The 16,560-nt window shown below is 37.9% G+C and overlaps 1 protein-coding gene across 5 annotated transcripts in view; it reads right to left on the reverse strand.

Moving 5' to 3' along the window:
- The window catches only part of SIL1 (SIL1 nucleotide exchange factor), a 356,026-nt gene extending 340,445 nt beyond the window's left edge, over positions 1-15,581 (reverse strand). The window contains exon 1 of one of the 5 annotated variants that reach the window (XM_007473687.2): positions 15,461-15,581. The gene's annotated coding sequence lies outside the window, so the exon portion shown is untranslated. Of the gene's footprint in view, positions 1-14,885; positions 15,196-15,460 lie in introns of those variants that run through there. The other 4 variants (XM_056811367.1, XM_056811363.1, XM_056811364.1 and 1 more) reach the window with 4 other exon arrangements.
- Positions 15,582-16,560: the final 979 nt, after the last annotated feature.

Here is a 16,560-nt window from a genome sequence, read left to right on the forward strand (position 1 = left end):
GAGTATAAAAAGGGAGGGAAGGAGAGGGGGGAGGGGAAGGGAGCATAAAAAGGGAGGGGCTAGAAAGGGAAGCATATCAAGGGAGGGGCCTAGGGGGACTGACCTAAAGTAAATCACTGGTTCAAAAGGATATAGCTAAAGAAGAAAGGTCAGAACTAGGGGAAGATATCAAAATGCCAGGGAATCCACAAGTGACAATCATAACTTTGAACATGAATGGGATGAACTCACCCATAAAATGTAGACAAATAGCAGACTGGATTAGAACCCCAAACCATATGTTGTCTTCAAGAAACAGATGAGGCAGGTTGATACTCACAAGGTTAGAATTAAAGGATGGAGTAAGACCTTTTGGGCCTCAACTGATAGAAAGAAGGCAGGAGTTGCAATCATGATATCTGACAAAGCCTAAGCAAAAATAGACCTGATCAAAAGGGATAGGGAAGGTAAATATATTCTGTTAAAAGGGAGTATAGACAATGAGGAAATATCACTAATCAACATGTATGCACCAAATGGTATAGCATCCAAATTTTTAATGGAGAAACAAGGAGAATTGAAGGAGGAAATAGACAGTAAAACCATATTACTGGGAGACTTAAACCAACCACTATCAAATTTAGATAAATCAAACCAAAAAATAAATAAGAAAGAGGTAAAAGAAGTGAATGAAATCTTAGAAAAATTAGAGTTAATAGACATATGGAGAAAAATAAATAGGGACAAAAAGGAATACACCTTCTTCTCAGCACCACATGGCACATTCACAAAAATAGATCATACACTAGGTCACAGAAACATGGCACTCAAATGCAGAAAGGCAGAAATAATAAATGCAACCTTTTCAGATCATAAAGCAATAAAAATATTGATCAGAAAGGGTACATGGAGAGCCAAATCAAAAATTAATTGGAAATTAAATAATATGATACTCCAAAATCAGTTAGTTAGAGAAGAAATCATAGAAACAATTAATAATTTCATTGAGGAAAATGACAATGGTGAGACATCCTTTCAAGACTTATAGGATGCAGCCAAAGCAGTACTTAGAGGAAAATTCATATCCATGAGTGCATATATTAACAAATTAAGGAGGGCAGAGGTCAATGAATTGGAAATGCAAATCAAAAAACTTGAGAACGAACAAATTAAAAACCCCCAGAAGAAAACCAAACTAGAGATCCTAAAAATTAAGGGAGAAAGTAATAAAATCAAAAGTGATAGAACTATTGACCTAAAACAAGACTAGAAGCTGGTACTTTGAAAAACAGACAAAATAGACAAAGTACTGGTCAATCTAATTAAAAAAAGGAAAGAAGAAAGGCAAATTAAGAGCATCAAGGATGAAAAGGGGGACCTCACCTCCAACAAAGAGGAAATTAAAGCAATCATTAAAAACTACTTTGCCCAACTATATGGCAATAAATATACCAACCTAGGTGATATGGATGAATATTTACAAAAATATAAATTGCCTAGACTAACAGAAGAAGAAATAGATTTCTTAAATAATCTCATATCAGAAACAGAAATGGAACAGGCCATCAAAGAACTTCCTGAGAAAAAATCCCCAGGGCCTGATGGATTCACCAGTGAATTCTATCAAACATTTAAAGAACAACTAACCCCAATACTATACAAACTATTTGACATAATAAGCAAAGAGGGAGTTCTACCAAATTCCTTTTATGACACAAACATGGTACTAATTCCAAAGCCAGGCAGGCCAAAAACAGAGAAAGAAAATTATATACCAATCTCCCTAATGAATATAGATGCAAAAATCTTAAATAGGATACTAGCAAAAAGACTCCACCAAGTGATCACAAGAGTTATTCACCATGATCAAGTAGGATTTATACCAGGGATGCAGGGCTAGTTCAATATTAGGAAAACCATCCACATAATTGACCACATCAACAAGCAAACCAACAAAAATCACATGATTATTTCAATACATGCAGAAAAAGCCTTTGATAAAATACAACACCAATTCCCATTAAAAACACTAGAAAGCATAGGAATAGAAGGGTCATTCCTAAAAAGAATAAACAGTATATATCTAAAACCATCAACTAATATCATCTGCAATGGGGATAAACTAGATGCATTCCCATTAAGATCAGGAGTGAAACAAGGATGCCCATTATCACCTCTATTATTTGACATTGTACTAGAAACACTAGCAGTAGCAATTAGAGAAGAAAAAGAAATTGAAGGTATTAAAATTGGCAATGAGGAGACCAAGTTATCACTCTTTGCGGATGACATGATGGTCTACTTAAAGAATCCTAGAGAATCAACCAAAAAGCTAGTGGAAATAATCAACAACTTTAGCAAAGTTGCAGGATACAAAATAAACCCAAGTAAGTCATCAGCATTTCTATATATCTCCAACACAGCTCAGCAGCAAGAACTAGAAAGAGAAACCCCATTCAAAATTACCTTAAACAAAATAAAATACTTAGGAATCTATCTCCCGAGACAAACACAGGAACTTTATGAATACAACTACAAAACGCTCTCCACACAACTAAAACTAGACTTGAACAACTGGAAAAACATTAACTGCTCATGGGTAGGATGAGCCAATATAATAAAAATGACCATCCTACCCAAACTCATCTATCTATTTAGTGCCATATCCATGGAACTTCCAAAAAATTTTTTTACTGATCTAGAAAAAACCATAACAAAGATCATTTGGAAGAACAAAGGATCAAGGATATCCAGGGAAATAAAAAAAAAATACAAGGAAGGTGGCCTTGCAGTCCAAGATCTCAAACTATATTATAAAGCAGCGGTCATCAAAACCATTGGTACTGGCTAAGAGACAGAAAGGAGGATCAGTGGAATAGACTTGGGGTAAGTGACCTCAGCAAGACATATATGACAAACCCAAAGATCCCAGTTTTTGGGACAAAAATCCACTATTTGATAAAAACTGCTGGGAAAATTGGAGGACAGTATGGGAGAGATTAGGTTTAGATCAACACCTCACACCCTACACCAAGATAAATTCAAAATGGGTGAATGACTTGAACATAAAGAAGGAAACTATAAGAAAATTAGGCAAACACAGAATAGTATACATGTCATACCTTTGGGAAGGGAGAGGCTTTAAAACCAAGCAAGATTTAGAGAGTCACAAAATGCAAAATTAATTAATTAAAAAAATTAAAAAGTTTTTGTACAAACAAAACCAATGTAACTAAAATCAGAAGGGAAGCAACAAATTGGGAAACAATCTTCATAAAAACCTCTGACAAAGGTTTAATTACTCAAATTTACAAAGAGCTACATCAATTGTACAAAAAATCAAGCCATTCTCCAACTGATAAATGGGCAAGGGACATGAACAGGCAGTTCTCAGCCAATGAAATCAAAACTATTAATAAGCACATGAAAAAGTGTTCTACATCTCTTATAATCAGAGAGATGCAAATCAAAACAACCCTGAAGTATCACCTCACACCTAGCAGATTGGCTAACAGGACAGCAAAGGAAAGTAATGAATGCTGGAGGGGATGTGGCAAAGTAGGGACATTAATTCATTGCTGGTGGAGTTGTGAATTGATCCAACCATTCTGGAGGGCAATTTGGAACTATGCCCAAAGGGTACTAAAAGACTGTCTGCCCTTTCATCCAGCTATAGCACTGCTGGGTTTGTACCCCAAAGGGACAATAAGTAAAAAATCTTGTATAAGAATATTCATAGCTGCACTCTTTGTGGTGGCCAAAAATTGGAAAATGAGGGGATGCCCTTCAATTGGGGAATGGCTGAACAAATTGTGGTATATGTTGGTGATGGAATACTATTGTGCTAAAAGGAATAATAAAGTAGAGGAATTCCATGGAGACTGGAACAACCTCCAGGAAGTGATGCAGAGTGAAAGGAGCAGAACCAGGAAAACATTATACACAGAGACTGATACACTGTGATACAATCGAAGGTAATGGACTTCTCCATTAGTGTCAATGCAATGTCCCTGAACAATCTGCAGGGATCTAAAAAACACTATCCACAAGCAGAGGATAAACTATGGGAGTAAAAACACTGAGGAAAAGCAACTGCTTGACTACAGGGGGGGGAAGGGGATACTACTGAGGAGAGACTCTAAATGAACACTCTAATGCAAATACCAACAACATGGAAATGGGTTCCAAACAAGACACATGTGATACCCAGTGGAATCGTGCGTCAGCTATGGGAGAGGTGGTGGGAAGGGGGGGGGGGGGGGGAGTAGGAAAAGAAAATGATCTTTGTTTCCAATGAATAATGTTTGGAAATGACCAAATAAAATGTTTAAAGTGAAATAAATAAATAATAGATAAGAGACCCCCTTTAGTTGGGGTGATATCTCAAACTCTTAAGGGGTTGGGAAAGCAAGAATCTAAAAAGACAAAGAATCCTTAGTTCAATGTTTTGGTAATTTATTTGTCTAGGAAAGGTCTTCTGATCTGCCTTAACTACAGAGTTTTATTTTAAAAGTTTTAAATATTCTACCAAAGAGTTATCAGAAATACCATACCTCCCAAAGGGCAACAAAAGAATATCTACCCTTTGACCCAGCCATAGCACTGCTGGGTCTGTACCCCAAAGAGACAATGGACAAAAAGACTTGTACAAAAATATTCATAGCTGCGCTCTTTGTGGTGGCCAAAAACTGGAAAACGAGGGGATGCCCATCAATTGGGGAATGGCTGAACAAACTGTGGTATATGTTGGTGATGGAATACTATTGTGCTAAAAGGAATAATAAAGTGGAGAAGTTCCATGGAGACTGGAACAACCTCCAGGAAGTGATGCAGAGCGAGAGGAGCAGAACCAGGAGAACATTGTACACAGAGACTAATACACTGTGGTATAATCGAACGTAATGGACTTCTCCATTAGTGGCGGTGTAATGTCCCTGAACAACTTGCAGGGATCCAGGAGAAAAAAACACCATTCATAAGCAAAGGATAAACTATGGGAGTGGAAACACCGAGAAAAAGCAACTGCCTGAATACAGAGGTTGAGGGGACATGACAGAGGATAGACTCTAAATGAACACTCTAATGCAAATACTATCAACAAAGCAATGGGTTCAAATCAAGAAAACATCTAATGCCCAGTGGACTTACGCGTCGGCTATGGGGGGTGGGGGGGGGAGGAAAAGAAAATGATCTATGTCTTTAACGAATAATGCTTGGAAATGATCAAATAAAATATATTTAAAAAAAAAAAGAAATACCATACCTAATTAGAAACACTAATAACATCATGTCTAAGAAACCCAAAGTATGCCATCTTTCAGTTTCATATTATCTGAGAATAACATTTTGGTCAACTAATATTTACTAAGAATCTATTATGTAACTATAATGTATTGAGAATACAAAGAAAGGTATACACACACAAAAAAACAGTCCCTGTGTCTCAAGGAGCACACAATTTAATGGGGGAGACAACAAGCAGAAAGCTATGCACAAACTAGATAAATGAAGGATAAACTGGAGAAAATCTCAGAGGATTAATGAGGGCTGAGAAAGGCTTCTTGAAGGTGGGACTTTGGGAGAGGCTGGAAGTCAGGTGAGAGAGATGAGAAAGGGGAATATGCTAGGCAAAGGGACCAGTCAGTGAAAATTCTGAAAATGGAACAGTCAGGAGATGGGAGTTCTGTGTCCACAGAACAACAAAGAAGGTAGTCACTGGACTACAGTGTACATGGAGAAGAATAGTGTAAGATGAGTAGAAAGGCAGAAAGGGGACAGGTTATGAAGGACTAGGAAAATCAACCAGAAGATTTTGTATTTGATCCTAGAGGTAATAGGGAACCACTGGTGTTAATTAACAAGAACAATAACATAGTCAGAATTATACTTTAGGAAATAAGGGATGGATTGGAGTGGGGAGATACTTGAGACAGGAAGACCAACCAGAATACACCAAGATGGCTGCACTGACTGATGAAAGAAGGGTTTATCCATGAGAATACAGATGAGATGTTATGAAGGTATAAATGATAGGACTTCACAAATTATTAGATAAGGGGGTGAGAGAGTGAGGAGTCCAAGAAGACACCAAAATTGGCAATCTGGGCAACTTTTGAGTATTCAGGAATATCTTCTATGGAATTAGGGAAATTTGGAAGAGGAGAAGGTTTCAGGAGAAAAATAATGAGTTCTGTTGTGAACATGATAAATTTAAGATATATTCATATATCTAGTTTAAGATTTGGAAAAAAAGAGATTAATAACTTTGAAAAGAATTGTTTTGGTTGAATAATGAGGTCAAAGGCTGGAAGAAGGGAGAATTTAAAAGTTCAGTCAGGGGGCAGCTGGGTAGCTCAATGGATTGAGAGCCAGGCCTAGAGATGGGAGGTCCTAGGTTCAAATCTGGCCTCAGACACTTCCCAGCTGTGTGACCCTGGGCAAGTCACTTGACCCCTATTGCCTAGCCCTTACCACGCTTCTGTCTTGGAGCCAATACACAGTATTGACTCCAAGACAGAAGGTAAGGGTTTAAAAAAAAAAAAGTTCAGTCAGTTAATACTTATTAAGCATATATTATATGCCAGTCCCTATGCTGATAGCTAGAGATACAAAGGTAAAAGCGGATCTCTCCTCAAAGAGCTCACAGTCTAATGAGAGTGACAACATGTGGTATGGGGTCATGAATAGTGGACCACACTCATATAATAAATTCATAAACTCAGAGTTGAGAAGCCAAAGTATAAGATAGCCCTTTATTCTTTTGCAAAAGGACACCCCCAGCTTTGAATGCTTAGGGAATATTGAAGCATTGAATTCAGAGTACTAGTTTATAGTTTCCAATCACAAAAACTCTCCTCCTTATCTCCCTCCTCCCATCCTTTGTTCTGATCAGAGTCCAGTCATGGGAACCATGACCTGCAGATTAGAGTTTAAAGGACAATAAGTTCAAAGATGTAACAAGATATACATATGTAAAGGGAACACCAACCGCCTTTGACACCTTCAGTGTCAGTAGGAGTGGACTGATCAAGAAGAGTATCCTAGGCATGGGGAACAACCAAGACTCTGGAAATAGGGTGCTGTGCTCAAGGAAAGGAACAGCAATGAGGCTAGTATCATTTTTTTTCCTCATACTACATGGAGGGTACTAGGGACAACTAGGTAGCTGCAGAGAAGACAAGAAAATTGAGGATTTTTTTTTAAAGGCCATTAGATTGGTTAAACTGTAAACATTTGAAAGGGAGGAGAAATATAGGGCAATAAGCTAGCAGGTGTGAATGAACTAAAGTGAGGGTTTTCTGAAGATGAGGCATATTTGTAGGCAGAAGAGAAATAGCCAGTAGTCAGGGAACAATCGAAAATTAGAGAAAGAGTAGGGATAACAACAGAATTGTGCGTCAGCTAAGGGAGGGAGGTGGGGGAGGGGAAGGAAAGATCAAGAATCTTGTAACCATGGAAAAATATTCTAAATTAATTAATTAAAAATTTTCAAAACTTAAAAAAAAGAGTAGAGATGATAGAGGGAGTAATCTATTGGAGAAGGAATAGCATAGAATCACACTCAAGCCAAGTTAGACTTGGCAAGGAAAAAAGGCCACTTCTTCATGTGAAACAGGGGTGGAGGAGATAGTATAGGACAGTGATGGCAAACCTTTTAGAGACTGAATGCCCAAGCTGCAACCCTCACACTGCATGTTAGCCCCCTGCCTTACCCCAGGCAGGGGAAGACAGAAGAACTCCCATTGGGCTACTGGGCAGAGGAGTGAAGTGAGAAATGTCCTCAAGTGCATGTGGAGAGGGAGGGGGGCAGTCCCCTCCAGCATTCATATCATAGGTTCACCAAAGGTATCTGAGGGATGGAAGAAGAGAAAAAGGGGAAAGAAAGGAATTCTCAGTGAATGGGCCCTATTTTGTGTGTGGGTGTGATATATAGTATGATTCTCAGTATTTGGAGCCTTGAGAAAATTAAAATATTTGGGAAATCTACTATCAAGGGAGCTTATGAATAAACTAGGAAGGTATAAAATGATTGCTTTGCCTCACATAAGGGCCCAGTTGAGATTATATAACATTACAGTGGGTCCAGTCAGCACTGTTTCATGATTTTCCCCAGCTTTGTTCAGCAGCATATAAATAGAAGTAAAGGAAGGAGATGATGGAAATAATACAAGACTGGTGTTTGGAAAGGCAAGGTTTTTTTATTAGAATTATTTGGCAAGGGACTTAAGGGAAAAGAACAGTGTAGAGTTAAATTGATTACCTATAAGTCAAAATGAGGAAGAGAAAAGAATGTAACCAATATAAAGGTTATGGCCTAGGAAGAATTGAAAGGTAGACAGACTAGAGTTCTCAGTGAGGAGGAACAAAGTTTGAAATTGCAAGGCAGAGGGAGAGATGGGATCATACCAGATTATAAGATAAAGCAACCTTAGAGTTCATGACCATAGTTATGGAACACTTGTGGGTAATAAGGTTATGGGTATGACCTTTCATCTCTATGTAAAGCTATGGTAAAGTAAATGAATAAGTGATGAGGAAATTAGTAAACTACAGAATTGAGAGGTTAGGATATTTGAGAAAGTATCATTATGTTTGTAAAAGTCCCCCTAGAATAAAGGAAGTAGTTGGAAAGGAAAGATTGTGAGTCAGGTACTGAATTCATTAAGGAAGGAGAAAGTCCTGAAAGTCAGTAGTCAAGTTACCAAAATCCTGATTACTAAACATGGATTCAATGAACCTCAAATGAGAAGTTGTTATTAAGTGATGGTAAAGAGCCTGGAAGTTGCAATAAGATAAAAACAGTATTTCAACTCCCTAATTAGGTCTTTCATCAATGCCTCTGGAGAGAAAAAAGGAACAAGTACTTATTAAACATCTACTTTGTACTAGATACTATACTAAACACTATTAATATTATCTCATTTGATCCTTATATAACAACACTGAGAGGTAGGTACTATTATTATCCTCATTTTCCACAGTGGTGGTTTTTGATGTTCAGTTGTGTCATGGCCCATAGCATACCAGGTACTTCTATCCTCCACTATTTCCTTAAATCTGTCCAAGTTCACATTTATTGTTTCCATGACACTATCTATCCAGCTCATTCTCTGCTAACCCCTTTTCTTTTTGCCTTCAATCTTCATCAACATACTTTCCAGTAACTCCTCTCTTCTTATTATGTGGCCAAAGTATTTCAGCTTTAACTTCAGTATTTGTTCTTCCAATGAATAGTCTGGATTAATTTCTTTTAGATATTGACTTATTTGATCCCTTTGTTCTCCAAGAGACTCTCAAAAGTCTTCTCCAGTACAATTTGATAGCACTGATTCTGTGGCATTCAACTTTCCTTATACTTTATAGTCCAACTCTCACAACTAGCTATACATTGCTACTGACTACTGTAAACCTCAAAATTTCTTAGACTTATAAATGTTGGAAATTTCACCATTGGGAAATTTCATACTTGAAAAATTCCCTATTGATAGTGGGTCTTGACTATTGGAATGTGAACCCCATTGGCATGGGAGGTTCCTTCTCCTACCTTCTTAAGATTACTTTAGGACAGAAACCTTTTGCTGAACAATGGAAAGGACTTTGACCTATGCTTAAGCATAGAACAGGAATTTCTTTGAGTCATGATTGATTTTAGAATTGATACAATGGAGATACTTGGAATCAATCTCCACCCTATTCAGTCCTAACAGGATTGAGTAAGGGCTGCAGCCTAGATCAAAATTTAATTATTCCAATCTCTACCCTACTCAGGTTAACAGGATTTAGAAAGGGCTGTAGCAAAGGATCAAAGATTTAATTATTTGAAAATATGACCTTCAAAAGCTAGAGCCTCCATTGGCACAGGGAAATTGATGGACAGTGATTGGTAGATGGGAGAACTGAGGGGAGGCAACTTGGATGGTTTCCTTAAAGAGAGAGGGGTCTGAAGACTCAAGGTTGGTGGTGGTTGAGAAGTTGGTCGGTATGGTTGGTGTGTGCTCTGAGAAGCTTGCTCTGAAGGAAGCTGAAAGTGGGGGCCTCTGAGACTGTTTCTCCATTTTGGTCACGTGAGTAATAGGGACTGATCTCTTTTCTTTGCCCCAGCTATCTAAGGGCTTGGGCCTTTTGGCCCAGCCTAAACAGAAGGGGTATTTAAGCCCTATTTCCTTCTCTCCCTTTTCTCTCTCTCTCTCTCTAATTACTTCCTCCTATTGTAATTAAACTCCATAAAAGATTGACTGCTGACTTAAGTTTTCATTTAGGAATTACATAGCTGATTCCTTGGCGACCTTAAATTAATATATATCAGTCTTTTAAAGTGATTTCCTTGTCACACTACACAAACCCTTATATATGAGGAAACTGAAGCGACAACTGCCACCACCTCATTGAGTAAACTGGGGATAATAATAGTATTTGCCTCACAGAGTCGTTATGAGGATAAAATGAAATATTTGTAAAGTGTTTAGCACAGCATCTTATATAATTGCCCAGGGTCATGCAACTAGTATTTGAAGGATCTGATCTGAGGTCTTCCTGACTCCAGGTTCCAAGTTCCATTGAGCCTCTAGTGTAGTAAAAACATGTTTCTAGGAGCACAGGCCTTTAAGTTCCTATAATGTTCTCCTTTTCTTTTCCTTGGCTCCCCTTCACTATGTGTTACTGAAGGATTTTTTTTTTCTTTCTGGCCTTGGTTCATTCCAGACTGCAGCTATCCTTCCTTCTGGGAGTTTGGAGATTTATCTTTGTATGGTAATCTTTAGTCTTGTGGACTAAGAATAACTAATCCCTTCCCATAGTGTGCCTTAAAACAAGGAAGGGGAGAGAGAAGAGCATTAACAGGGCTCATAGTTTCCAGAGAGCTATGTAGTTTAATTTTACAGTCTAAAACCACATTTCTTAAACCATATGGCAAGGAACCTTAAAACATTTCAAGTATGAACCTTATGCTGTTAACAGGCAAGAAAAATTATTACAGAGGATTTTACTATAAGTATTGTAACAGTTTTGTTTAATAAGAACAGTTCTGCCACTATAGAAAAGTATAACAACCACTATTAAAAGAAAATGTACTTGATCTGGATCTACTCTGCATTCTGCATTCCAACCAAACTGGCCTCTCTGTTCCTCCATCTCAGCTCCTGTGTCTCCATACCCTTGCACTGCCTGTCCCCTCATGCCTGGGAATGACTCTCTCCTTTCCTATCATGAAGTCCCTCTCTTCCTTAATGATTCAACTTAGGTACTGCCTACAGCATGAAATCTTTCCTAATCCTAACAGTTGGCACTTCCCTCTCAAATTATCTTGGTGAGGTCATCTACTCCAAGAATTTAATTGACATCTCTATGCTGATGATTCTCAAAACTACTTTCTCCATCTATTCCATATTTTTTCCAACCCATTAATACTAGTGCCTAGCCTCTTAATTATTTCTCATTTATCCGATATATAGTTTATTTGTACATGTTTGCTTGTTGTCTCCCCCATTAAATTGTAAATTCCTAGAGGGCAAAAACTCTCTTTTGACTCTTTTTTGTAACCCAACACTTAGAACAGCATCTGGCACACAGAAGGTGCTTAACAAATATTTGACATCTGGACTACTTTGTACATTTGTATTTATTTTATATTTATGCTGTATATATTTTATATGTACTTGTCTCTTCCCTTAGAATATTAACGAGTTCATTGCATATAGGGATTAATTCCTTCTTTGAACTTCTATCCCCAGCACCTGGCACACAACAGGAACTCTGCTGAGTAAACTGAACTATGTTCAAACACTGGATAAAATTCTTTTTTTAATAACTCTAGCGGAGGCAAATCTTCACTCTTTGAGTGTGGATTTTAATTCTAGAAACAGTTGAAAAGTAATTTTGAAATCTCAGAATTGTGTTCAACTACTTCCTCCCCCCTTATACCTCATCTCAATTCTCAAACCTGTTGAATCTACTGAACATCTTGCATCTTTCCCCTTTTGCCCATTAATAAGACCACTACCCTAAGTTCAGACCCTCATCACCTTTCGGCTATTAACAAAACCTCCTAATTGAACTTCTGGCAGCTAGTCTTTCTCCTCTCCAATCTAGCCTCCATACAGCTGCCAAATGAAAACAATCTTTCTAAAGCACAATTCCAATCACATCATCTTCTGAAGAGTCTTCAGTGTCTTACTATAGCCACTAGTATAAAATATAGACTCCTCATCTTGTCACTTAAAGCCCTTCACAATCTGGTTCTAACCCACCTTTTTCTAGGTATATTTCATATCATTTTCCTTAATGCACTCTCCATTCCTAAGTGCCTTACTTGCCATTTCCTAAAACTTGGCATTCCATCTCCAGGCTCCTTACCTTTAACACTGTCTTTAATACATGAAATGTACTCATCACAACCTCTTAGAATCCCTAGCTTCCTTCAATTATCAGCTCCTATTCTATCTCCTTTGGAAAAACTTTCTTGATCCCCTCAAGTATGAAGTGTTCTAACATGCCTCAAATAATCATTTGCCCTCACATATTGCAAAATCATTTCCCCAAAACAAGTTACTTGAGAGAGTATAATTCTGTGTCATTTTGTCTTTGCATCCCTGGTGCCTTAGATGAGAGTAATGTGGATGAATCTAGTGAATACCCTTTTTGGTCAAAAACTAGGTGTAATTGAGTAAATACTACAGCTGCTGAGTAAATACAACTGCTTTTCTTTTATTATTCAAACTGTCTCTAAGGCAATTCTAAAAGAATATGAGAAATATTTTAAACAGAATTATTGGAATAAAATGCAGAGCTTCCAGAAAAAGTTATGAAGGATAATATTTATTTAAAGATACTTAAGGAGCAGCTAATACATATAATATATAATACATAGTATTGATTCTAAGATGGAAGGTAAGGGTTTAAAAAAAGATACTTTTAACAAATGCAACATTTTATAAAGTATCTCATTACTTAAAAAAATTTTTTTTTAAATCCTTACCTTCCATCTTGGACTGTGTATTAGCTCCAAGGCAGAAGATTGGTAAGGGCTAGGCAATGGGGGTCAAGTGACTTGCCCAGGGTCACACAGCTGGGAAGTGTCTGAGGCCAGATTTGAACCTAGGACCTCCCATCTCTAAGCCTGGCTCTCAATCCACTGAGCTACCCAGCTGCCCCATCTTATTACTTTTTAATGATTCCTCTTTCTATTTATTTCCTGATCCAAGAAAAAAATAAGTAACAAATATTTCTATCACTGAGAAATATGTAAGGCAACTTAGGAAAGATTGGAGACTAAGTATCACCACAACTGAATTTTGTGATAAATATGCTCAACTTTATTATATATGCATTTATCTACCCTCTTTAAAATGATTCTTCCCTTAATCCCAGTATCCTTCAACTTTTTAATCTCCCTTTATACTCTTTAAAAATTCAGGGCTCCAAAGTGCTTTTGTTTATTGGGTTATATCTATTAATATTTACCATATCAGAAATTAAAACTGATAAAAAATTTTTAATGTTTATTCATTTTTAAAAAGCAATAAACACATTACATTTTCATATGAGTAACATTTTTATGAAAACCATATTTCCCAAAACAAAAATTACAAGTGTCATTGTTTTATAGTTTTGCACATCTCTTTAATGTCTGGCCTAATAGAAAACCATTACCATATCTGCTTCTACATTCAATCTGTTGAAATATGTTGTTTTGGTTGAAGTATATAAAGAAAAAGCAGCCTCCTGAAGTTGGCAAAGGGAAGTTTTTTAAACAGCCCTTTTAGATAACTATGGACATGCTTTGATACTACACCAAAACTGGACAAGTGGTAGTTTTTTAAAGATTAGTTGCAATGTGGACCCTAGAACACTTCACTATATATTCAAAGAGAATAAGAATAAAAAAAGTAAATACCATCTTAGTGTTATTATGAAAATAGCTGTGATCTGTCACATCCCCTGAAAGGGTCTCTGGAACCCCCAAAGATCCGAAAACCTTATTTTGAGATTGATGTCTTAACCTATGATAAAAATAACATAAATGTCACACCTAGACTCATAGGCTTTAGGCTGGAAAGATCCTTAAGAGGTCATTCAGTAGAATCTCTTCATTTTACAGATGAGGAAACTAAGGTCCAAAAAGTCAGTGGTGTGCCTCAAAGGACATAGCTTATTAAATTGCAGCAACAGTATGTAAAACATATCTTTTGACTTTTTAATTACCAATTTCTTTTTTAAAAATTTTTTCAATTACAATTTCAAAATCTCAAGAGAAAGCCCAAATTCAAAACATGTCAAAGTTTTCTCCAGCAACTAAGGGACCATTTTTTCCTTGCAGTCAAACTAGATCCATAGTGGCATTTACTGTGTGATCCCCATCCAAATTATTTAGTATCTCAGTCTCCATGTTCTCATTTGTAAAATGAGGCTAATAAGAGTGCCTCCCTCTCAAAGCTGTTATGAAGCTAAACAGAGATCATATATGTACAACACTTGGCAAATGTTAAAAGAATTAGATAAATCCTAGCAAGTGGTAGTAATAGGCATCTTATCAAAATAAGACTATCTTTGATAGTCTCCTAAAATCTTAAGAGATACTTAAGTGGTGCAGTGGATAAGCACTGAACCAGAGTTCACATCTGGCTTCAGAGACTTCCTAGCTGTGTGACCCTGGGCAATTTACTTAATCTTTCTTTGCCTCAGTTTCCTTCTCTGTAAAATGGATAACTCCCCTGGTTGTTAAGGAAAACCCATGACATAATATTGGCAAAATGCCTTGAAAACTTTAAAGACATATAAATTACATCCTTTTCACCGTCGAAATAAGTACTACTTAGGTTTACAAACAGGACAGACTCACAAAATTATGCCCCACTTAAGGTCTGCCCCTTCTCTTGCCCATAAGAAGTCATTTCTCTTCAACATCTGACCTGCTTTCTGTTCCAAAGATTGTTTATGCTTTTTTACTGGGTTGTCAGTTAGTTGGTTTAAATTGAGGCAAGAAAGCCCGTCAAAAATGTCCAGAACTTCCAAATATTTTAAAAAAAAATGGATACATTAGTGCATCTCCAAGAGATACAGGAAAGACAGCCAACAGCCTCGGTTTCCCTCTTCTTCAATGGACCTGACCCTCATTTGCATTTCCCTACCCGCAAGAGTGCCATACTCCACTGAAACCCCACGTCCTCCCCTAACTCCGAGGAAGACTTCTCCCAGTGGCCAGCCTGGAGGGTGGGCACAAGGAAGGGGAAAGATAAGGAGAAACTGCCAAGTTCCAGAGCTCTGCATCTTGGATGAAACCGCAGGGGGGGAGGGGTGGCCTATGGGAGTGGTCATGGGAGGGGAGGGACCTTGTACAGGAAGTACGGCCGGTGAGTGGACAGGCCTCAAGGTAGGCGAGGGAGGCGGGAAGAGGGAGTGAATGATGGAGAAGCCACCGACGACAGGGCCGACAAGCCCCCTTGAGCCACAGTCCAAGCCCCGCTCCGAAACTCAACACCCCTACCTTCGCTTTCCCTCCCAGCAGCAAATGGGAAAGACGTGCGCAGCCCCCAGAATTCCCGGCGCCCACGGCAGCCACCAGCGTCCCTTCCTGTGCGCAGGCGCAGAACCAGCGATTCCCCCCCCCCACGCGCGCTAATATTGCGTCATCCACAGAACTACCCAATCTCAGGCTGCCAAGATTTGGAAGACATAGCTCCACCCCCAGAGTTTCCTGGATAACTGAACTGGAGGGTTACGTCCTCCCATCCTGAGTCCCCTCCCTCCCTCCGCTGGCAGATTTAATTTTTTTTTTTTTTTAAGTACAGTCTGTATCCTCCCAGCCCGCGAGTAGTCAAAAAATCCTCTCCAACAAAACCCAGACACTGAGCGATACTTTCCTGCTATTTATTAATAACCTGAGTATATACGAAGTAGAATTGGAATCAAAAAAGGAATTTCTTTCTCCTCGTCTGCTGAAAACCTACAAAATGATAGTTAATAAGCATTTATTAATCGAATGCTATATACTAGACAATGTGCTCATGGTATAGCACTTAGCCGCCCTAAGGTTTGCAAAGACCTTTACAAATATTATCTTATTTGATCCTCACAAGGTCTCTGGTAAATAGTATTATTGTTCCCATTTTACACGAGAGGGAAAGAGTAGATACAGCATATCCTTATGGAAGGAATAATTGTACATTGGGGGAAATACCTCTCTGCTCAATGAGAAGAGTAGGGAATGGGAAGGTCATAAAACATCCACCATGTGCCAGGTAAGCACTGTGCTAAATGCTTTACAAATATCTATTATTAAGTTCTTATAACAACTCTGTTGTGACCCATCAATAAACCATAAAATATGTGAGCAAACAGGACTGGAAGCATTCATTTACCCCAGAAACAGGCTGAATTCAGGAAGGGCTTAGCCTATAAACAATGACTTCTGGAATGCTTCAATTTGATCAAAAGGAAACCAGCAAAGATGTTAAAAAGATTGAAAAATTCATTGGAGGAATAGTGGAAAGACAATCTCTAATTTACCTGCTGGTAGAATTGAGAATTGATACAAACATTTTGAATAATACTGAATTGTTCAAGGAAAATTAAAAGGTATTTTTT

The sequence above is a fragment of the Monodelphis domestica genome, chromosome 1 (genome assembly GCF_027887165.1).
Source record: "Monodelphis domestica isolate mMonDom1 chromosome 1, mMonDom1.pri, whole genome shotgun sequence".
Taxonomy (NCBI): Eukaryota; Metazoa; Chordata; class Mammalia; order Didelphimorphia; family Didelphidae; genus Monodelphis; species Monodelphis domestica.